This window comes from Erinaceus europaeus, chromosome 18 (genome assembly GCF_950295315.1).
Source record: "Erinaceus europaeus chromosome 18, mEriEur2.1, whole genome shotgun sequence".
NCBI classification, from domain to species: Eukaryota; Metazoa; Chordata; class Mammalia; order Eulipotyphla; family Erinaceidae; genus Erinaceus; species Erinaceus europaeus.
This window is the reverse complement of record NC_080179.1, coordinates 30724881-30749461: the sequence shown is the minus strand read 5'-3', so window position 1 is coordinate 30749461 and position 24581 is coordinate 30724881. Positions and strand designations below refer to the sequence as shown.

Here is a 24581-nt window from a genome sequence, read left to right as displayed (position 1 = left end):
GGGTTCAAGAAGACAATGGATAGTTATTGTTATCGTCACATTATTTGGTGATAGGGTTAACTTTGGAAAGTCCCTTTGTTAGGGTTTGGGGTATAATACCCAGCATCTTGTATATAGCTGTGTTGTCGGTTGCTTCTGTTCTCCCTGGTCTAGGTTTTTGGGAGAGACAACATATCAAAGACAGCCTATGTATTAAAAAGACTCAGTCTGTGTTTTAAGAAGTTCTAGACATATGATCAATTTTTCGCCTCTCATATTAATTAAATAGTGGTTTATATGTTTACACTTTAATAGCATTGTACATAAACACCACTCTCACCACCAAAGACTGTGTCCCACCCACCCACTCCATACCAGGAAGCCCAATGGCCACCCTCCCCTTCACCACAGTGTTTTTACATTGGTGCCCTGCTCTCTATCTTGAGTATTTCTAATGAGCAAAGAATCTGAATGGTGTTACTTTAAAATATTCAAAAATTTTCAGTGCCTACTCTAACAAACCATGTTCTCTGCTATGGGAAAAATTCAAGTGGAAAGACAGACAGATAACACAGACCATGAAGCAGGGATATAGAGTGAAAAACAAAGACTTAGACTAACCAATTTCCAAAACTGTGTGGTGGGGTGTGGTGATTGTAGATGAGATAGTAGAATTAATAGGTTTGAAAATTCTAAGGCATAAACAACATGGCTAAGCTACAAATATTTTGGTATAACTAAGAAAATGGTAAACCAACAAATTTGAGTTTTTCTTCTTTTAAATAGGCTTTTGGGGGCCATAACATAGCTTTTGCAGTGGAACACACATCTTGTTGTGCATGAGACCTTGTGCTCAAATCCCAGCAGTAATGGTGTAAGGGCTTGACTTGAGGAACTCCATCTTGGCCTCCTAGTGACCCTGCAAGGAGAGCTCCAGTTTGGCCTCCCAGCAGCCCTGCCAGTACCAGTTAGCTCCAGAAAAATTCTTGGCTCACTAGAGTGCTCAGTATACTTACAAAATACCCTTAGGAATGAGGGAGTAGTAGGTTTGGCTTTCTCAGAGAAGAAAGTATAGAAGGTCAAAAGGGGGTATCCTAAAATTAATTGCCTATATTACCTTCTGTATTCTGCTTTCTTGAGAAAGCTGTGGTTTTTGCCTTTATAACCAGCTGTGTAACAAGGGCTGACAGTGCTCTCTGAACAGCACTTTGCTGGAGAGACAGTCCCCAGCCAGGCCCCACTGGGAAATAAAGACTCTCATAAGTAGACATTGGTCTTCCTTGCCTCTACCCCACAACAATGGGAACACAATATATGGCAGCAGAGTAGCACTATGATCATGGGCCAGAGATGTGGTGTCTCTCTTTTTGCTGGGAAATTGTGCCAATGCAGTCACATCTGCCATGTTGTCCCCTCAGGCTACTGCTAGCTCCCTGGAGAGTTGGGACATTCTCGGAGTGCCTGTTCAGCCATGTTGTGCCCTCAGGACATTGTCTATATCCCCGCGATATCTGGAGTGCTCTGGTTACTCCTCCCCCCTCCCATTCTCACGAGAGTTATCATCCTATCCTGGAGTGCTATGGTTACTCCTCCCCCTTCCCATTCTCGTGAAAGCTACTCCTATAAAAAGCCTTCATTTTCCGCACCTCGCTCTCTTGCCTGCGCTCCACTCTGGTGTTCAGACGCAGGAAAGGTTACTGCGTGAGGCAGCCATTTTCTCTACCTCCAGGTGGCCCAACCTGCTTCTCTAACACCCAACCTGAGGTGCCAGCGCGAATAAAGATTTGTGTTTCCTCTTCGCTCCGGACCCTCTCTCTTCTCTGCAGCCCGCGCACTACAACATCTGGCTCTACAGCATCTTTTCTTTAGGTCTCAAATATAAAGAATAAAAAATTGGACCAACAATTTTTCAGATGGTCCAGGAGGTACTAGACTGGTAGAGTTCTGGATTTACATAAGCATGAGGTCCTGAGTTCAATCAATCCTTGGTATAATATGTGCTAGGATAATTACGTAGTTTTGTATTTGTTTTAAATATTTATTTATTTATTCATTCCCTTTTGTTGCCCTTGTTGTTTTATTGTAGTTATTATTATTGTTATTATTGATGTCGTTGTTGGATAGGACAGAGAGAAATGGAGAGAGGAGGGGAAGACAGAGAGGGGGAGAGAAGGATAGACAACTGCAGGCCTACTTCACCGCTTGTGAAGCGACTCCCCTGCAGGTGGGGAGCCAGGGGCTCTAACTGGGATCCTTGTGCTTTGCACCACATGCGCTTAACCCGCTGTGCAACTGCCCGACTCCCTTGTATTTTTTTTAAATTTTTTAAATTATCTTTATTTATTGAATAGAGACAGCCAGAAATCGAGTAAGAAGGGTGTGATAGACAGAGACAGAGAGACAACTGCAGAACTGCTTCTCCATTTGCAAAGCTTCCCCCCCAGGTAGTGACTGGGGCTTAAACCTGGGTCCTTGTGCATTGTAATATGTGTGCTGAACCAGGAGCGCCAACACCTGGCTTCCCTAGTTTTTTGTTTGTTTTCTCTTTCTTTCTGTGTCTCTTCCTGGTGAAATAAATAAAGTCAACCTAAAAATGTGACCTGGGGGTGTTGGGGCTTTTGCGCAACCTGTTAAGTGCAAGTGGCGCAAATCTTAAGAACTGCGGTAAGGATCAGGTTGGAACCTTGGGCTCCCCACCTGTAGGGGAGTCGCTTCACAAGCGGTAAAACAGGTCTGCAGGTGTTTGTTTATCTTTCCTAGTCTGTCTCCTCTCCTCTCTCTCGATTTCTGTCTGTCCTATCAAGTAACAATAACAACAATAATACTAACAACAGCAACTATAAAACAAAAAGGAAAAAAATGGCCTCCAAGGGCAGTGGATTCACAGAGCAGGTACAGAGTCCCAGCAATAACCCTGGAGGGGAAAAAAAAAGTGACCTGGTAGGGAGGGGGGATAGCATAATTGCTATGCAAAAGAATTCATGCCTAAACTCTGAAGCCATAGGATAATCTCCCTGCACCCCCTTAAACCAGAATCATGCAAGTGCTCTGCTGAAAAAGAAAAAAAAGAAGAAGAAAAAAAAGAACTAGAAAGTAGTGCAATGGCAGGCGGGGTAGTTGATGGTTATGCAAACAGACTCTCATGCCTGAGGCTCCAAAGTCCTAGGTTCAGTCTCCCACACCACCATAAGCCAGAGCTGAGCAGTGCTCTGGTAAATAAATAAATAAATAAATAAATAAATAAAAATGATAATCAAATCAAATAAAAAAGAAAGTAGTGCAGTGGCCAGAGCATCATGTAGGCCCTGGGTTCATTCCTCAGCTCATTAAAATAAAACAAGGCTTTATGGTCATAAAATATATTCATATTAAGTATAGTTTAATTCAATTTGACAAAAAAATGCCACAATATACAACGAAAGAGTTTTACAATTCTTCAAAGATATAAGGTCATGACTGACTGCTTTGTTGTTGTTATTTACTATTCTTATTTTTTATATTATTATTATTTTACTGGAGCACTTTTTTTACATAAACTCAACTCTGGCTTATGGAGATGTGTAGGACTGAACTTGGTACTTTGTAGCTTCGGGCATGAAAGTCTCTTTGTATAGAGATGTGTAGGACTGAACTTGGTACTTTGTAGCTTCGGGCATGAAAGTCTCTTTGTATAGCCATTATGCTATCTACCCTCACTGCTTCTTTTTCAATTAATTAATTAAGCTATACAATTAATTTTTCAATTAATTAATTAAAGTGATTTTCATAACAGAGAGAGGAGGGGGAGTGAGAGAGAGAGCGCCATAGCACTGCATTAATCTAGCATGTAGTGGGACATGCAAGTCCTGTGCTCTAATATTGAGCTATATCTCTGGCCTTAAACTACGTGCTTTGAAGATAGAAATGAGCTATTTTACTAGCTTTTTCCAAAACAGAGACCCCATATCTTCATCTGCAATATTCCAGCATTTAGGTTGATGATTAATCAACAATTTGTTTTGCTTTATATCTTAACTCTTTTTCAGCCGCCAGGTTCCAGATGCTACCAACTTGACTTCCCTGGGTAGACAACTCCACCAATGTGTCCTGGAGCCCTGCCCCCACTAGGGAAAGAGAGAGACAGGCTGGGAGTATGGATCTACCTGTCAATGCCCACGTTCAGCGGAGAAGCAATTACAGAAGCCAATTACCTTCCACCTTCTGCACCCCATAATGATTCTGGATCCATACTCCAAGAGGGATAATAGAATATGGAAGCTGTCAAGGGAGGAGATTGGATATGGAGCTCTGGGCATGGGGGTTGTGTGGAAATGTACCACTTTTATCCTATAGTCTTGTCAATACTTCCATTTTATAAATAAAAATTTTAAAAAGAAAAGAAAAAGGAACTGGGGATGGGATACAGAACTCTGGTGGAGGGAACTGTATGGAATTGTACCCCTGCTATCTTAGTCTTGTTAATCACTATTAAATCACTGATAAATTTTTTTTAATGAGTTATTTTTTGGGGTCTAGATGATGGAGCATTTGGTTGAGTGCACATGTTATAATGCACAAGGATCTGGGTTTAAGCCCCCAGGTAGGAACCTTCAGGGGGAAAGTTTCCAGAGTTGTGAAGTGGTGTTGCAGGTTTCTCTCTCACTCCCTTTCTATCTCCCCCTCTAGAGTTCTATTTTTACCCAATAAATTCATTAAATACGAGCTTAAAGAGAGAGACAAGTTATCTTTTTAGATGGCAATTCTATGTCATATCACACTCAAATAGCTTTGGATTCAGGTGCTGTAATCCCTCTTCCCCTTCCAACCACTATTTAATCTTAATTTGGGAATGCACTAAAGACACTGTTTCTTGGGACCTACTTGACAAAGTGAGAGAGAGAACTAAACAGAATATCCAAGTATGATATAAATTTGTCAATAGTCATTCCTTGGGTTATTTTGCTCTCTGAAAACTTAGCAAGGAGTAGAGAATAGGTAAAAACGCTGTTGATGCTAATTATATATATATATATATATATATATATATATATAGAAATATGAGTCAATGATTCCTTAAATCCTGCAAATTAACATGATGTTAAAATTGGTGACTTTACCACCTGCATGTTAACTGTCAGGTTCAAGCAAAAATTAGTAAAGTCATGGAATATACCTAAAATAGACTTCCTAGCGTCTTCCAACATAATGACCCCAAATCACATTTGCTATATTCTTACCTTTAGGCTCCTGATTACTAAACAATTTGTTCTGCTTTATATCTTTAAAACTTATTTTTAAAATGGAAATATTGACAAGACCATAGGATAAGAGGGGTACAACTCCACACAATTCCCACCACCAGATCTCCGTATCCCATTCCGTCCCCTCATAGCTTCCCTATTCTTTATCCCTCTGGGAGTATGGACCCAAGGTCATTGTAGGATGCAGAAAGTGGAAAGTCTGGCTTCTGTAATTAATTGCTTCCCTGCTGAACATGGGCGTTGACAGGTTGATCAATCCATACTCCAAGCCTGTTTCTCTCTTTCCCTAGTGGGGTGGGGCTCTGGGGAGTCTGCTTTATATTACTGCTTTTCAGCCACCAGGTTCCAGAGGCTACCATGATGCCAACCTGACTCCCTAGGCAGACCACCAGGTGTCCTGGAACCCTGTTTCCCCTGAGCCCCACCCCCCAGGCTGGAGTATGGATCCACCTGCCAACGCCCAAGTCCAGCGGAGGCGCAATTACAGAAGCCAGACCTTCCACCTTCTGCTCCCTATAAAGAATTTTGGCAACAAGGGCAACAAAAGGGAATAAATATTTATTTATTAAATTACATATTTATTCTATTTTAAAAAAAGAGTTTTGGTCCAGAGGGATAAGTAGGGAAGCTTCCAATGGAGGGAATGTTGTACAGAACTCTGGTGGTGGGAATCGTATGAATCGTAGCCCCCTTATCCCACCATCTTATAGATTATTATTAAGTCACTAATAAAAAATTAATGGCTTTACTTTTATTCTTTTAACATTTAGGGAAATACTGTGTTTCACTGGAATGCGATCTTTACAAGACAGGTACAGAAAGGATTGCACTACAGAAAAGAGGATTTAATGATTCTTTTTTTTTTCCATAACCCTCCCTTTTCTCTTTTGTTTTTCTGGTGAAATAAGTTAGAGAAAGTTAGTTTTCGAGTATGGCCGCAGTGAACACCAAAACGTGCTACCGTAGGTCTCGGTCCAGCCCCAGAGCTCAGCAGCTGCCTAGAGCGCCGAGGTGGGGAGAACAGGGACGATTTCGAGGGCGGGGGAAGCCCCCGCGCTCACTTCCGCCCCGTCGGCCGGTCTCAGGCTGGAGGAGGTAGCTACCAGCCCGTCGTCCCGGGCGGGCGTTGCATCTTGGACGCCTGCCGGACTCCTGACTCGCCTATTGGCCGTCGGGGAAACGGAAGCCAAAGCTTAGCGGTGAACCCGGAAGTGCTTTGCGGCGGAGGCCCGGACGACTCTTTTGAATGGAATCGGGCTGATTCATCGCGGGTTCTCGGAGCTTGATCCTGGCTAAACCTGACCTGCACTTATCGCCGCCGCCGCCGTGTCACCGCAGCTAGAAGACAGGGGTCTAGACCGCGGCCTTTCTGTCTGTCTGCCTTCAGGTAGGACAAGCAGAGCAGGTCTCGGCGATTCGAGGAGGCAGCCGCGCTAGGCCGCTGCCAGCTCCGTGCTTTCCTGAGTCACGTTGCCCAGCCAAGTTGCCTTTCGAGGCCTGGGCCTGGAAGGGAGGAGCCCAGGCTCCTTCGTTTTCATCGTTGGCTAACCGGGTTTCTGGCAGAATTAGGTCGGGTTGTGTTTTTTTTTTTTTTTTCTTCTCCAGGCGTTTCTTCTCTGCTGTTTTCCATGTTTGGGGAAACCTCTGATTTCCTAAACGAGAATTCTTGCTTATGGCCTCGGCTTGTTTGTGTTCTGTTGTTAACTCCAGTGTAGACTGGAAATACGGGGGGGTGGGGGGACATGAACTTTTCCTTTGAATGCTTGCTTCTTTGCGTTACCACCTGTCTGCCGTAGGACCTGACTCATTTTCTCCTAGTATTAGGTTTTCAACTTCCATCATAAAATAACCAAAAATTTCCAGAGATGCACCCCCTCCCCCCCAAAAAAAGTATGGCTATTACTGCTGTGCCTTTTAACTTTACTTTCCATTTTATCATGACTGAGTAGTTGCTGATGAACTGGCTGTTTTCTGTGGTCTGTTTTCAAAGCTACTTTGTGTTAACTTCTTGGAACTTTATTACTCTGGGATGTTGCTTTGTGTCTGTCAAAAGATCAGAAACAAACTTTTCAAAAGAGTGTTAAACTGAGTGAATGAGTGAAAGAGTCTTGATATTTGATAGAAAATAGAAACTTAGAAAGATTTCATGGAACAAACAAGAAAAAGCCTTTTAAAAGTTGCTATAGAAATATAGTTCAAGGGTGAAGATGATTCTTTCACTGATGACAAAATTGGGTTTTTAGTACCGCCAACTTAACTGATAATGTTAAAATACAAAACTGAATACAGTTTTAGTGGCGATAATATGTTTGCATTTTTAAAGAATTTTTTAATGATAATCCTTTCCTTTTAAATATATTTTGTTTATTATTGATAAGAGACAGAAAAATTTAGAGGGGAGGAGGAGATAGAAAGGGAAAGAGCCAACGACACTTACAGCTCTGCTTCACCACTAGTCTCCTAGTTATTTTCCCTGCAGACGGGGACCTGGGTCTTGAACCTGGGTCCTTGAACGCTTAGCAGGTAGGCGCACCACCGCTGGGCCCCCAGTGGTTGTATTCTTACCTGGTTATGTAACTCTGCTTACTGATATTTAAAGTTCAAGTTTATTATTATTTTTTTTTATTTTAGATTTATTTATCACATACGAGAGTTTCACTTAAGTCAGAGAGGAGACAGGGACAATTCACAGCACCACTTCTGCACATGAGGTGTCAGAACCTCAGGCATGAAAGACCTATCCTCTGTAAAGAAAGCCATTTTTCCAACTGCTCTAAATTAGATATGTTTTAAGTAAATTATATGAATGAATGTACATGGGAATAGCTTAGATATATAGAAGGTTAAAACAAGTCAGTTAAGATGTTCTTAGTGAAGTGGTATTACATGAAAAGCCTGAATAATGTCTTGAATTTACTCAGAACAAAATTTACCTGCTCAAGAGAAACTTTTGAAGTTTTGATCTTTATTTTTTACTTTTTAAAAGGCAGTTAGGGTTCTTTACCATTGTTGCCTTGCCCCGGGGGGTGCGGTGGGGGGGAGGAAGGGGGTAGAGGAGACATCTGTAGCATTATTTCACTGCTTGTGAAGTTTCCTCTCTGCAGATGGGCATGGGGGCTTGAGCCCAGAACCCTGTCCTTGCCTATGGTAATATGCCTGCCCCTGATGTTACGGTCTTTAAATGAAGCTTCATTTGTTGAATCCACAGGGTGATGAAAAAATAATTTATTGCTGTTCTAATCGAAAAGGTTTTAACCTTTCTGACTTGAGCTCATCCTATTTTTTGTAATTGTTATGTAGAGCATATGTTGATATTGAGGTTCAGAACTCATGTTTGAAAATCATTAATAAGAATTTTGTGAGGCCGGGTGACAGCACACCTGGTCGAGTGAGTGCACATGTTATAATGAGCAAGGACCCAGGTTCAAGCCCCTGATCCCCACCTGCAGGGGGGAAACTTTGCAAGTAGTGAAGCAGGGCTGCAGGTGTCTCTGTCTCTCCCTCTCTTTCACCCCCCTCCCCTCTCAATTTCTGGCTGTCTCTATCCAATAGATAAGTAAACATAATTTAAAAAAAGAATTTTGCTTTTATTTGATTTCCATTTTTGTAGTGAAAGCTCTCATATGGTTTGTGAAAATCTGACCTCCATAGTCATGCAATTTTTTACATTGCTTTTTTTTTTTTTTTTTTTTTTCGTAACAGAGCACTGTTCAGTTCTGGCTTATGGTGGTACGGGGATTGAACCTGGGACTTTGGAGCCTCAGGCATGAGAATCTTCTTGTATAACCATTATGCTGTCTACCCTCTGTGCCATTCATGTAGTTTTTTTTTTACCTGAGCACTGCTCAGCTTTTGTTTATGGTGGTATAGGCAATTGAAGCTGGGCCTTTGGAGCCTCAGGCTTGAGTCTTTTTGTATAACATTATGCTATCTCCCCTACCCCTCCTATAATTTCTTACTCAAAAACTTGTGTCCTATATTTGTTGTACTCATTTGACATTCATATTCTGTTTTGTGATATTTTGATGTGTCTACTTGTAAAATGAGAATTGGATTGTAATCTCATCAAAATCTAAGGTAACAATAATATTTGAGTACTTTTGGATATTTCAGACATTATACTATATGATTTGTACTTGCTCTTATAACAGGCCATATATATATAGATATACCAATAGATACTATTTCTATTTTTAATTAAAAATTTTTGGTATTATCTATTTATTGCATAGAGATAGTTAGAAATCGAGAGGGAAGTGGGTGATAGAGGGGAGAAAGACAGACACCAGCAACACTGACTACATCACCACTTGCAAAGCTTTCCCCCTGCAGGTGGGGCCTGGGGGCCTGGTCCTTTTGCATTGTAATATGCACACTCAACCAGGCGTGCCACCATCTGGCCCTGATATTATTTCTATTTTATAGATGAAGTCTAGAGGCTGGAATGATAACTTGTTCCAGATCTTGTATCCAGATGAATATGATGAAAATAGGATTCAAATCTTGGTTTGACATCAAAGCTTGTTGGATGTACACTGCTATACTTTAACATATTTTTCATGGTTAATTTGGTAGATTGTTACTATTTATATTTATATTAGGTATATTGTAAATTCTTTTTCAGTGCAAGTCACTTAGCTTTTTAATGACTTTTTCTGTATTACTTAGTAATACATTTGATAAATATTTTATTCAAAAGCTGTAAGATATGTATAGTTCCATCCTCACTGTTCAAAACTGGGGACTTTTTTAAAATGTTGACTTTTTTTTCACTAGCGCAGTGGGTTAAGTGCACATGGTGCAAAGTGCAAGGACTGGAATAAGGATTTCTTCCCGCCCCCCGAGCCCCACTTGCAAGGGGGGGGGGGTTGCTTCAGAAGTGGTGAAGCAGGTCTGCAGCTCTACCTTTCTCCATTTCTGTCTTCCCCTCCTCTCTCGATTTCTGCCTGTTCTATCCAGCAACAACAAAATCAATAACAGTAACAAGGGCAACAAAATGGGAAAAATGGCCTCCAGAAGCAGTGGATTCATAGTGCAGGCTCCAAGCCCCAACAATAACCCTGGAAGCAAAACAACAAACAAACAGCAACAAAAAGAATGCCCTTAAGAAAGGATACAAAGAAGTTCCTAATTACTTTGTACAAATTAAAGTAGAGGAAGGAGTCGGGTGGTAGTGCAGTGGGTTAAGCGCAGGTGGCACAAAGCACAAGGATCAGTGTAAGAGTAGAGGAATTACAGATACATAAGTAAAGAGTAGTTTTTAAAAAGTGCCAGGCAAACAAGACAACAAATAACCCCATCCAAAAATGGGGGGAGGACTTGGACAGAATATTCACCACAGAAGAGATCTAAAAGGCCGAGAAACACATGAAAAAATGCTCCAAGTCTCTGATTGTCAGACAACAATGAGATATCACTTCAAAAAAAAAAAAGTGCCAGGCAGCCCTGGTGGCTGCACAGTAATAGTGCTTTGGATTTGCTAGCATGGGGTCCCAAGTTTGATCCTTGACTTTTCATTTGCATATCTCTCTTTTAATTTCTCCAGATTTATCTGAAAAAATCTTTTCTTTTATCTGAGCATAGGGGATTGAACCTGGGACTTCAGAGCCTTGGGCATGAGAGTTGGTTTGCATAACTATTATGCTCTCTAGCCCTGCCCTTGACCTTTGTCTGTATTTCATGAAATAATTTTTTTTTTCTAATTCTGTGAAGTGCATCATCCATTGGGTAGTAAAGAGAGAGAGAGAGATGAATAAAGAAACAGAAGGATGATGTAAAAACCTTTCACGATTTTGTTTGGGTTTTGTAAATTATTGGGACAGTATATTCTTTATGAAAAGACTGAGTATTTGTGGATATTTCAGATATTATATTGGGGGCTTTGTACTTACTCTTATAACAGACCATATATAGATATGTCAATAGATAGTATTTTTATTTTATAGATGAGGTTTAGAGGCTGGAATGATAATTTGTTCCAGATCTTACAGGATGTAAGTCATAATCTAAAGCAGCCAGGCTAAGATATTTTTTTTAGGGTTATTCACTATCATTTAAATTTTTTTTTAAACTTATTTATTCCCTTTTGTTGCCCTTGTTTTATTGCTGTAGTCGTCATTGTTGGATAGGATAAAGAGAAATGGAGAGAGGAGGGAAAGACAGAGAGGGGGAGAGAAAGAGAGATACCTGCAGACCTGCTTTACCAACTGTGGAGCGACTTCCCCTGCAGGTGGGGACCCAGGGGCTCGAATCGGGATCCTTACACCCATCCTTGTGTTTTGTGCCACGTGCGCTTATCCACCCGACTCCATTTTATATATATATATATATATATATATTTTTTTTTTTTAATTTACTTATTTTCCCTTTTGTTGCCCTTGTTGTATTTTCATTGTTATTGATGTCGTCGTTGGATAGGACAGAGAGAAATGGAGAGAGGAGGGGAAGACAAACAGACACCTGCAGACCTGCTTCCCCTATAGGTGGGGAGCTGGGGGCTCGAACCGGGATCCTTCCGCCGGGTCCTTGCGCTTTGCACCATGTGTGCTTAACCCACTGTGCTACCGCCCGACTCTTTTTTTTTTTTTAACCAGAGCAAGCACTGTTCAGCTCTGGCTTATGGTGGTGGTGGGGGAATTAAACCTGGGACTTTGGAGCCTCAGGTGAGAGTCTGTTTGCATAACCATTATGCTATCTACCCTCTGCTTTTTTTTTTTTTTTTTTTTTTAACCAGAGCACTGCTCAGCTCTGTTTTATGGTGGTGTGGTAGATTGAAGTTGGGACTTTGGAGCCTCAAGCATGAGAGTCTCTTTGCATAATCATTACCTATCCACACACCCCCCTCGACCCATAGTATTTCCTGTATATGTTTGAGAACTCATTTATTTTAATTCTAACACCAGGATCTAATCTATTAACTCAGGTGGTTAAAAAAAAAAAAGTGGAAAAGCATCAGCTTTTTGAGAGTAGTGATACCTATTTGTACTATTTTTTAAAAGTATTAATTTTACTGAGATTGAGACTGAAGCACTACTGTAGCACATCCTGTGCTAGAGATAGAACCTGGGACCTCAAGCATACAAGTTCAACACTTCGGCCTTTTCCCCAGCAATTCTTTTTTGTGCTGTTTTTACTACCTAGGATTCTAAAAATTATATATGACATGCTGGGCGTAGATAAATACCTTATTCATATTATCTGAACCTGTTATTTTGTTTATTTTTGGTAGAGTTGGGCCCTTGTGTACTTGTACTTTAGCAGTGTACCTGCTGCTCTTGTATTCAGATTGAGAGAGATAATGATAGGAGGCCAGACCATAGCACTGAAGGACCCCCTGGTGCTACAAAACCTCCCATGTGGGGCAAGGGTTTAAGCCTGGGCTTAAACATGACAAGGCATGTGCCCTGCTGGCTGAGCTCTCAGCCCTCATTCTGTTTTAAGTAAGGTTAATCATATTTAAAAAGATCTTTTGCATTCTCTCTAGTATTATTTTTTTATTTTACCAGAGCACTACTCAGCTCTAGTTTATGGTGGTGGAGGGGGGGATTGAAGTTGGGACTTAGAACCGCAGGCATGAGAATCTCTTTACACAACCATTATACTATCTACCCCTATCCCAACACTTTAATTTTATGAGTCCCTTTGCCAAAATGTCTGCAAAATACAATTCCTTTTCATTATCCTGCTTCCCCCCCACCTTCTGCTACCAGGGTTTTATCCCTGGGGCTCCTTGTATGCACAACCACACACATAATTCTGGGTAGTCTTTTTTTCTCTCTTCTTTGTATTTACTTTTTCTTTTTCTTTTTTTTTTTTTTTGATAAATGTGAGCCATGGGGGGACGGGACACCAGCAGCACTGCTCCACTGCTAGTGAAGCTTCCTCTTGGTTTGGACTCGTCTCATTATGTATGTGTTTTACTGAGTAAGCCACCAATGCACATATGAACTATCTTCTTTTTAATGTGTTTAGTACAGGTTTTTTTTTTTTTCCCGTTTTAATGAAGTGCCAGAGAATACACTGAGGATTTTGTGCATGCTCAATACCATCTAGCCACCTTTACGTCTGGAGTTTGAAATTAAGTAATGGCCTGGGCTATTGCACAGTGGATTAAACATTGGATTTATAAGCATGGAGTCACAAGTTTGTGCCAGAGTGGTAATCTAGTTCTTTTTCTTGTTTCCTTTGTTAATGAAATACATCTTTCTTAAAAAGAAAATTAAGTGTGTGTGGAGGGGGAATGGGCGTAAACAAATTAATGGTAAACTGTGTGGGAAGATTTGGATAAGTTGTGACCATGTTTGAAGAATAGTGATCTTGATAATAGCTAACATTCATTGCTTACTTACTAATCAGATATTGTATTAAATGGTTTTTGTGTGTGCATTATTATTATTTTTTTCCTCCAGGGTTATTGCTGGGCTCGGTGCCTGCACCATGAATCCACCGCTCCTGGAGGCCATTTTTTTTTCCCCCTTTTGTTGCCCTTGTTGTAGCTTCGTTGTGGTTATTATTATTATTGCCCTTGTTGATGCAATTCGTTGTTGGATAGGACAGAGAGAAATGGAGAGAGGAGGGAAGACAGAGAAGGGGAGAGAAAGATAGACATCTGCAGACCTGCTTCACCGCCTGTGAAGCGACTCCCCTGCAGGTGGGGAGCCGGGGGCTGAAACCGGGATCCTTACGCCGGTCCCTGCGCTTTGCGCCACATGCGCTTAACCCACTGCGCCACCGCCCGACCCCCGTGTGTGCATTATTATTGTTGCTATTATATAGAGACAGAGAAGGTATAGAGGTAGAGAGAGAGTGTAAAATAGATTGACTACTGCACCAAAACTACTTTCAGTGTAGTGGAGGCTTGATTCTGGGCCACTCATGTAGCAGCAACAGACACTGTCCAACTGAGCTTTTACTCCAGCCCTGTTTTTTTTTTTCTTAACTTAATCTATTTTTTGGATATAGACAGAGAAATCGAGAGAAATTGGGTATTGACAGAGAAATCACTATTTATGAAGCTTTCCCTTTGCTGGTGGGGACTGTGGACTTGAACCAGGATCCTTGCACATGGTAACACATACGCTCTACCAGGTGTGCCACTTTTGTATACTGGTAGTGCACCCATTATGAAAAATAGTTTGGAGATTCCTTAAAAAAGAAATAAAAATACCATATGACCCAGCAATACCACTCATAGAGATTTAGCCAATGAATATGAAAATGCTGATTTGAAAAGATTGTACAACTCTTTGTTTATAGCAGCAGCGTTCATAGTAGCCATGGCATGGAGAGAAAAAAAAAAAATCAGTTGGGAGTTGGGCGGTAGCACAGCGGGTTAAGCGCACATGGCGCGAAGCTCAAGGATCGGTGTAAGAATCTTGGTTCGAGGATCGGTGTAAGAATCTTGGTTCGAGCCCCTAGCTCCTCACCTGCAGGGAAGTCCCTTCACAGGCAGTGAAACAAGTGTGCAGGTGTCTTTCTCTCCCCCTCCCTGTCTTCCTCTCCTCTCTCCATTTCTCTCTGTCCTATCTAACAATGACAACAATAATAATTACAACAATAAAAGCAACAAGGGCAACAAAAGGGAAAGTAAATAAATAAAAATAAAAAAAAAATCCGTTATCCAGATATGCTTGAATAAAAAAATGTGATATGGAACTGAGGAGATAGCAAAGTTATGCAAAAACCAAAACAGAAAAAAACAAAACCCCACCCCTTTCATGTCTGAGGCTCTTTCTCAGGCTTAGTGCTCAGCACCCCTATAAGCCAGAACTGAGCAATGTTCTGGTCAAAAACAAAACAAAAAGAAAAAAAAAAACCTTTGGAAATGGTACTGGCTGGAGGATCTGAATTTCTGACTTAAAAACATGAGGTCCTGAAATATATCACTGGCATCTTATGTGCCATAGTGATGCTCTGCTGTTCTCTCTATCTCTCTCATTAACAGATGAATACATTTTCAGATAAATAAATAATAAATTGTGGTCTATGTATTCAGTGAAATACAATTCTATTAAAAGGAGTGTGGTCTTGCCTTCTGCCACAGCATGGATGGAGCTTGAGTGATTGAGATATGCAAAATAAATAGGAAAATGAGAGACAATTTTATGTTTTCATATGTGGAAGGTAAATAACCAAAACAAATGAAGAAGGAAGTCACAAAAATATTTCAGGCTTTGAAAAATGTGATAGTTACCAGTGGAGGAGGGCACGGAATTCAAAGAAAGAGGAGTGAGAGCTAATCCAGTAGTCAGTGGCACTAGGACTTTGGTGATAGTTGCAGTGAGACTTTTTTTCTTTTTAGTGATGTAACAGTTATTCGCAAAATTATAATTATAAGAGAATAGGAGTATAACTCCACACCATTCCCACTACCGCAGTTCTGTGTTCCCATCCCCCTCCAGCAGAAACTGCAATAGCAGTTGGTTGACTTTATATCTATGTCTGTCTACACCTGTATTTCTATATATTTTTTGCCTATTCTTTCTATGGTCCTGCCTTCACTTTCTTTCTAAGTCACACCTACACGTAGTGATACTTCCTTTTCCCTCTTCTTTCTCAGATAAGTGAAACTGCCAGACTTCCTTCTTCCTGTTTTCCGGATTCACTTCCTTTTCAGTGATGGTATAAAAACAAAAGATCCCTGGTGACAAGCATTTTGGGTCCTGGTGGAATTAGAGTTCAGACCCCTATCTTTCCCTACCTCTGGGGGTATGGACCAAAATTGGGGTGTATAAGGGGGATTGAACTCAGGACCTTATGCTTCAGAGTCTAATGCTTTATCTACCTTGCCACCTTCCAGACCACATGGTGAGTTCTTTATATATTTTGGTTATCAGCCTCTTTTTTTTTTTTTTTTTTTTTTTAACCAGAGCACTATTCAGCTCTGGCTTGTGGTGGTGTGGGGGACTGAACCTGGGACTTGTAGCCTCAGGTATGAGTGTCTGTTTGCATAACCATTATGCTATCTAACCTCCACCCTGGTTATTAGCCTCTTGTCTGATATATGACAAGTAAAGAGCTCCCATTCTGTGAGGGGGTCTCTTTGTTTGGGTATTGATTTCTTTTGCTGTACAGAAGCTTTTCAATTTGATGTAGTCCTATTGGTTTATTTTTGTTCATGTCTTCTTTTAGTTGGGTCTGTATCCTCAAAGATGCCCTTGAGATTTAGATGGGGAAGTGTTCCACCAATGTTTTCCTCTTAAGTATTTGATAGTTTCTGGTCTAACATCCTGGTCCTTGATCCATTTGGAATTGATTTTTGTTTCTGGTGATTTAAGTTTAGTTTCATTCTTCTGCATGTTTCAACCCAGTTTTCCCAGCACCATTTATTGAAGAGACACTCCTTCCACTATTTAATGTTTTGGGCCCCTTTATAAAAAAACTAGATGTCCATTGGTGTGGGGGTTTAGTTCTGGGCTTTCAGTTCTGTTCCACTGGTCTGTATATCTATTTTTGTTCCAGTACCTGGCCTTTTTTATTATGATGACCTTATAATGTAGTTTGAGATCTGGGATTGTGATGCCTCCATTTCTTTTCTTTTCTTTTTTTTTTTAGAATTTATTTTTATTTATGAGAAAGATAGGAGGAGAGAAAGAACCAGATATCACTCTGGTACATGTGTTGCCGGGGATTGAACGCAGGACCTCATGCTTGAGAGTTTGATGCTTTATCCACTGTGCTACCTCCCGGACCACAATACCTCCATTTCTTTTCTTTTCCTCAAGATTGTTTTTGGTGATTCTAGGTGTTTTCTGGCTCCATATAAATGACTGTAATTATTGTTCTATTCTCTTAGAGAAAGTTGGTGGGACCTTGATGGGTATTACATTAAATTTGTATATGGCTTTGGGTAGAATATTCATTTATTTATTTATTTTTCTTTATTGAGGAATTAATGTTTTACATTCAACAGTAAATACAATAGTTTGTACATGCATAACATTCCCCAGTTTCCCACTTAACAATACAACCCCCACTATGTCATTTATCATCCTTCATGGACCTGTATTCTCCCCACCCACCCACTCCCACCCCAGAGTCTTTTACTTTGGTGTGATATTCCAATTACATTTCAGGTTCTACTTGTGTTTTCATTTCTGATCTTGTTTTTCAACTTCTGCCTGAGAGTGAGATCATCCCATATTCATCCTTCTGTTTCTGACCTATTTCACTTAACATGAATTTTTCAAGTTCCATCCAAGATCGGCTGAAAACGGTGAAGTCACCATTTTTTACAGCTGAGTAGTATTCCATTAGAATATTCATTTTGATGATGTTAATTCTTCCAATCCATGAGCATAGGATATCTTTCTACTTCGTGTCATTTCTGTTTCATGGATAGGGACTCATAGTTTTCAGTATGTAAGTCATTCATGTCTTTGACTAGGTTTATTTCTAGATATTTTATTGATTTTGCTGTGATAGTGAATGGGAATGATTTCTGGATATCCTCCTCTTCTGACAGTATTTGCATAAAGAAACACCACTAATTTTTGTTTGTTAATTTTGTAGCCTGACACCTTGTTATATTGCCTAATAATTTCCAGAAGCTTTCTGCAGTATTCTTTAGGTTTTTCTATGTATACTATCTTATCATATGCAAATAGTGAGTTTGACTTCTTCCCTTCCAATCAATAATTCTTTGATTCCTTTCTCTTGCCTGATTGCTATGGAGGGAACTTCCAATACTATGTTTAAGAGTAATGGTGATAGTGAACAGCTTGTCTAGTCCCTGATCTGAGGTTGAATGCTTTTGCTTCTCCCCATTGAGTATGATGCTGGCTGTAGGTTTGCTGTATATGGACACCATTATCTTGAGTTATTTTCCATCTATTCCCATTTTTTTTGTGTGTGTGTGTTTTGATCATGAACAGATCTTGGGTTTTGTCAAAGGCTTTTTCTGCATCTATTGAGATAATCATGTGGTTTCTGGTTTTGCTTTTATTGTTGTAGTGAATCACATGGATTGATTTATGTTTGTATTCCTAGGATAAATCCCACTTGGTTGTGATAATCTTTTTAATATGCTGCTGTATCTGGTTGGCTAAGATTTTATTCAGTATTTTAGCATCTGTGTTCATCAGAGATATTGGCCTGTAGTTTCCTTTTTTGTTGTGTCCATATCTGTTTTTGGTATCAGGGTGATGTTGGCTTCATAGAACGTGGAAGGGAATATTCCTATGTCTTTGCAAGAGCTTTAAAAGTAGAGGTATTAATTGTTTTCTGGAGGTTTTGTAGAATTCGTTTATAAAGCCATCTGCTCCTGGACTTTTATTTTTTTCTATTTATTTCTCTTTTGTTACCCTTTTTTAATGTTGTTATTGATATCCTTGTTAGATAGGACAGAGAGAAATGAAGAGAGGAGGGCAAGACAGGGGGAGAGAAAGATAGACACCTGCAGATCTGCTTCACCACCTGTGAAGCGACCCCCCCCTGCAGATGGGGAGCCAGAGGCTGGAACCGGGATCCTTATGCAGGTCCTTGAGCTTCACGCCACGTGCGCTTAACCCACTGCACTACTGCCCAGCTCCTGGTCCTGGACTTGTATTGTTGAGAAGGTTCTTAATAACTGTTTCGATTTCTTTGTAATTGATATGTTTAGGTTTTGTAGTTTTTCTTGGTTCAGTTTTGGAAGGGTATATTTTTCTAGGAATTCTATTCTAGGTTCTGGAGCTTGTTGCTATAGTAGTTTATAAAAGTATCACATGATATTTTGGATTTCTGTGGTGTCTGTTGTGATATTTCTCCTATCATAATTCTATTTGAGTCTCCCCCACCCCCATTTTTTTTTTTTAAAGTCTCGCTAAAGGTTTGTCAATTTTGCTTATTTTTCCAAACAACCAACATTTAGCTTCATTGATCTTTTGTATGGTTCTCTTATTTTTAATGTTATATATTTCTGTCCTAATTTTAGTGATTTCAGTCCTTCTGGTTGCATTAGGGTTCCTTTGTACCTCTTCTTCTAAGTCTTTTAGGCATACAGTTAAGTTGTTTATTTGAGCATTTTCTTGTTCTCTAATGTGCGCTTGTATGGCTATGAGTTTCCCTTTAAGTACTGCTTTAGCAGAGTCCCAAATATTTGGTGGCTCGTGTCTTCATGTTTATTATATTCTAGTAACATTTTAATTTCATCTTTGAGTTCCTCTTTGAACCAGAGGTTGTTAAACAGTGTGTTATTAAGTTTCCATATTTTGGGACTTTAACTAATTTTCTGTTTGTTGTTAAGTGTTAGCTTAATTCCACTGTGGTCTCAGAAGATGCTTAGTATTTCAGTGTTCCTGAATTTGTTGATACTGCTTTGTGGCACAGCGTATGGTCTATCCTTGTGGATGCACTGTGTAAAAGGAATGTTTCTTGGGATGTAGAACTCTGAAAGTGTCTGGAAGATCTAGTCTCTCCATCTCTTAAAATAATTCTGTTGTTTCTTTGTTGATTCTCTTCCTAGATGATCTAAATGTGAATGTGGGGTGTTGAAATCTACTATTAGTGTGTTACTATTGATGTTTTTTGTAGCTCTTTCAGTAAGTTTTTTTTTCTTATCCTCCAGGTTTCTCTCTTTTTTTTTAAAAAAAAGATTTTATTTATTTGTTTATTTATTAATGAGAGGGGTAGGAAGAGAGAGAAAGAACCAGACATCATTCTGGTACATATGCTGCTGGAGATTGAACTCAGGACCTCATGCTTGAAAGTCCAATGCTTTATCCACTGCACCACCTCCCAGACCTCTCCAGGGTTATCTCTAGGACTCAGTGTCTGCACTACGAATCCATTACTCCTGAGGCCATTTTCCCCATTTTTGTTGCCCATGTTGCCATTATTGTTATTGCTGTTTGTTGTTGTTGTTGGATAGGACAGAGAAGTCGAGAGAGGAGGGAAAGACAGAGGGGGAGAGAAAGATAAACATTTGAAGATCTGCATCACCACTTGTGAAGGGACTCCCCTGCAGGTGGGGAGCCGGGGGCTCGAACTGGGATCTTTATGCTGTCCTTGCGCTTTGCGCCATGTACCCACTGCACCTCCGCCCGACCCCCTTTTCTTTGAGTTTTTGATGTATTTAGATGGGCCCTCATTGGTTGCAGAGATGTTAGTAATTGTTAAGTCTTACCACGTGATTCTCTGATCACTGTATAATGTCCATGCCTATCTTTTTTTACTTTATTTTAAAGTCTATTATGTCAGACGAGAATGGCTGTACCTGTGATTTGTTTGTTTGTTTTTGTGGTTCAGTAACTTTTATGATAGTTTTCCAACCTTTTACTTTGTCTTTGTTTGTTTTTGTGGTTCAGTAACTTTTATGATAGTTTTCCAACCTTTTACTTTGTCCTGCAGACAGTATATAGTTGGGTTGTAGTTTTTGATCCATTCTCACTACTCTGCCTATTAATGGATTAATTTAGACCATTGGCGTTCATTGATATTTTGGATTTAATGCATTGCAGTGCCATTATTCAACACTTTTTTGAGTGTTCTGATATATGGCAAATTTTTTTGTGGGGTTGTTAATGTTTATTGATGGCCTTTTAGAACCTCTTTCAGGGCAGGCTTGGTGATAATTGCCTCCTTTAAGTGTTGCTTGTCTGAGTAAGTTTTAATCTCTGTGTTTAGTTTTAATGACAGTATATCAGGATACAGTAATACTGGTTTAAAGCTTTTCTCCTTGAGAGCTCAGCAGATATCTTGCCATTCTCTTCTGGCATTTAGAGTTTGTGTGGATAAGTCTGTTGATTGTCTTACAGGTTTTCTTTTGTATGTGACTTTGTTTTTCTCTTACAGCCTTCAGGGTCACTTTTTTTTTTTAACCTTACTTTTTTTTCTGTGTTAACTATGATGTGTCTTGGTGTCTTTGGGTCAGGTTTAATTCTGTTTGGGACTCTGGGCTTTCTGAACCTTGATTTCTTTTCTTTTGTTTAAGGTGGGGAAGTTTTCTTCTATTATTTCCTCTAGGATGCTTTCTTCCCATTCCTCTCTTTCTTCTTTTGGTAGGCCAATGCATATTTTATTTCTTTTGAGGTCATCTCATATGCTTCTATTGTTCTGTTCAGTGTCTCTCAATCTCCTTTTTATCTCTTTTACTTCTTAGTTTTCTCTAATTCATCTTCTGTTTTCTGCTTCTGGTATTCTGCTCTCCCTCCCCATAGCTTCATTTTTCAGTTCACCTATTTTTTGTACCTTGTGCAGCTACAGTATTGTAGTTTGTTCTGCTAGCTGGCCTTTTAGCTCAGCTGTTTCAGCTTTCAGTTCTCTGATTAGCTCATGTGGCTTCTTTCACATAACATATTTTGAGGTTATTCTATATTGTAATGTATCATTACTTCCTTTTTATACCAGAATAGTTTTTTATACATTTAATTATAAATTCTGTATACTAGAATTTGTTTATCCCTTCATACTTTCATAGACATTTGAATTGTTCTACCTTTTGACTATAGTAAATAGCCATATTGTAAGTATGCATGCATTTGTTTTGAATGCCTGTTTTTCAATTCTCTTGGACATATATCTAAGATATATATCTAGAAATAGAATTGTCTAGTGATATAATTTTAAGTGAATCGTTGAAGAGTTGCCAGACCACCTTAGTAATCATTGTTCTTTTTTTTTTTTTTAGGGATAAAATAAATATTTATTTTTTAAATTTCTTTATTGGGGAATTAATGTTTTACATTTGACAGTAAATAAAATAGTTTGTACATGCATAACATTTCCCAGTTTTCCGTATAACAATACAACCCCCACTAGGTCCTCTGTCATCTTTCTTGCATCTGTATTCTCCCCACCCACCCACTCCAGAGTCTTTTCATTTGGTGCAATACACCAATTCCAGTTCAGGTTCCACTTGTGTTTGCTCTTCTGATCTAGAAAACTAGATTTAAAATTAAGAATGAGGTAGGAGTGAGGCGGTAGCGTAACGGGTTAAGCACAGGTGGCACAAAGCACAAGGACCAGCTTAAGGATCCTGGTTCGAGCCCTTGGCTCCCCACCTGCAGGGGGGTCGCTTCACAGGTGGTGATGCAGGTCTTGCAGGTATCTGTCTTTCTCTCCCCCTCTCTGTCTTCCTCTCCTCTCTCCATTTCTCTCTGTCCTATCCAACAACAATGACAGTAATAACTACAACAATAAAACAAGGGAAACAAAAGGGAATAAATAAATAAATATTAAAAAAAAAAAGAATGAGGTTCCAAGTTTGATCCCTAGTATTACATGTGCCAGACTGGTGCTCTGGTTCTTTTGCTTTTTCTTATGTTAATAAACAAATACAGGGGCAGGTTGGTGGTACACCTGTTTGAGCGCACATGTTACAATGTGCAAGGACCAGGGTTCAAGCCCCCTGGCCCCCACCTACAGGGGGAAAGCTTCATGAGTAGTGAAGTAGAACTACAGGTGTTTCTCTGTCTCTCTCCCTCTCTATCACCCCCTTCCGTCTTGGCTTCTGGCTGTTTCTATCAAATAAATAAAGATAATTAAAAAATTAAAAACAAATGCATCTTTTTTTGAAAGTTTGGGAAAATTAGTCTAGGGTATTGTAATCTGAGGATGAATGGTTTCAGACTTGGTTTGGTGGCATTGTTCGAAACTTTTTAAAATTTCTTTATTGGGGGATTAATGTTTTATAGTCAACAGTAAATACAATAGTTTGTACATGCATAACATTTCTCAGTTTTCCACATAACAGCACAACCCCCAGGAGGTCCTCTGTCATCCTTTTCCAGGACCTGTACTCTACCCACCCCAGTCTTTTACTTTGGTGCAGTACACCAACTCCTTTGGAGACATTTTTGATTATCATAATAAGGTAGTGCTACTGGCATTTAGTGAGTAGACACCAACAATACTGCTAATGATTCCATATGCACAGAATAATTCCCTACAAAGAAACTATTTTGTCCTACATGTCAGTGCCAAAGTTCAGAAATCTTGGCTAAGAGTCTTCAATGAATGACCTCTTTGTTTTTATTGACCACTTGGAATTATAACCAACTCATATTATGGTTATGCACAAGAACTTTGTAGAAAATGGTAGTACAGTGGTCTGGGAGGTGTTGCAGTGGATAAGGCATTGCACTCTCAAGCATGAGGTCCTTAGTTCAATCCCTGGCAGCACATGTATTAGAGTGGTGTCTGGTTCGTGTTCTCTCTCTCCCTCTCTCTCCCCATCTTTCTCATAAATAAATAAATAAATAAATAAATAAATAAAATCTTTTTTAAAAATAAAGGAAATGATAGTGCGGCAGCTCAGTTTTAAGCATTTCATTTCACATCACCTTTCACTTTCAGTGTTGTTCCCATAGTTGGCCAGTGTATACTGACTATACTATTTTTTTCATCAATGTATTTGTACTTTATTGTGCACCCCATAATACAGATTGTTGCTTTATTACAGTATACTTTTGAGTAAGCATTTAAACTGTTATAAATGATGCAGAGGTGACATTAAACTACATATAAAAATAGTTGGCAGATCCACTACTAGTACAGTATGCTATGCCTGAAATAACCTAAAAGAGTGGCTCCTAGTTTATTGACAAATTTATCAACTAGGTTTCAGGAACTTAGCCCAGTCACTAAGAGAGGACTGCCTACACTATCAATTTTTTTTTTAATTTCTTTATTGGGGAATTAATGTTTTATATTCAACAGTAAATACAATGTTTGTACATTCATAACATTCCCCAGTTTCCCATATAACAATACAACCCCCACTAGGTCCTCTGTCATCCTTCTTGGACCTGTATTCTCCCTACCCACCCACCCCCACCCCATAGTCTTTTACTTTGGTGTGATACACCAGTTCCAGTTCAGGTTCTACTTGGGTTTTCTTTTCTGATCTTGTTTTTCAACTTCTGCCTGAGAGTGAGATCATCCCATATTCATCCTTCTGTTTCTGACCTATTTCACTTAACATGAATTTTTCAAGTTCCATCCAAGATCGGCTAAAAACGGTGAAGTCACCATTTTTTACAGCTGAGTAGTATTCCATTGTGTATATATACCACAACTTGCTCAGCCACTCATCTGTTGTTGGACACCTGGGTTGCTTCCAGGTTTTGGTTATTACAAATTGTGCTGCTAAGAACATATGTGTACACAGATCTTTTTGGGTGGATGTGTTGGGTTCCTTAGGATATATCCCCAGGAGAGGAATTGCAGGATCATAGGGTAGGTCCATTTCTAGCCTTCAGAGAGTTCTCCAGACTGTTCTCCACAGAGGTTGGACCAATTGACATTCCCACCAGCACTTTGACCCCACAACCTCTCCAGCATTTGCTGCTGTTACCTTTTCTGATGTATGACAGTGTCACAGGAGTGAAGTGGTATCTCACTGTTGTCTTGATTTGCATTTCTCTGACAATCAGAGACTTGGAG

At 39.7% G+C, this 24581-nt stretch overlaps 1 protein-coding gene across 1 annotated transcript in view; it reads left to right on the top strand.

Moving 5' to 3' along the window:
* The first annotated feature begins 6407 nt into the window (after positions 1-6407).
* PSMD14 (proteasome 26S subunit, non-ATPase 14) overlaps positions 6408-24581 on the top strand; it is a 109253-nt gene continuing 91079 nt past the window's right edge. Inside the window, exon 1 of the mRNA XM_016188448.2 lies at positions 6408-6606. The gene's annotated coding sequence lies outside the window, so the exon portion shown is untranslated. The remainder of the gene's footprint in view (positions 6607-24581) is intronic.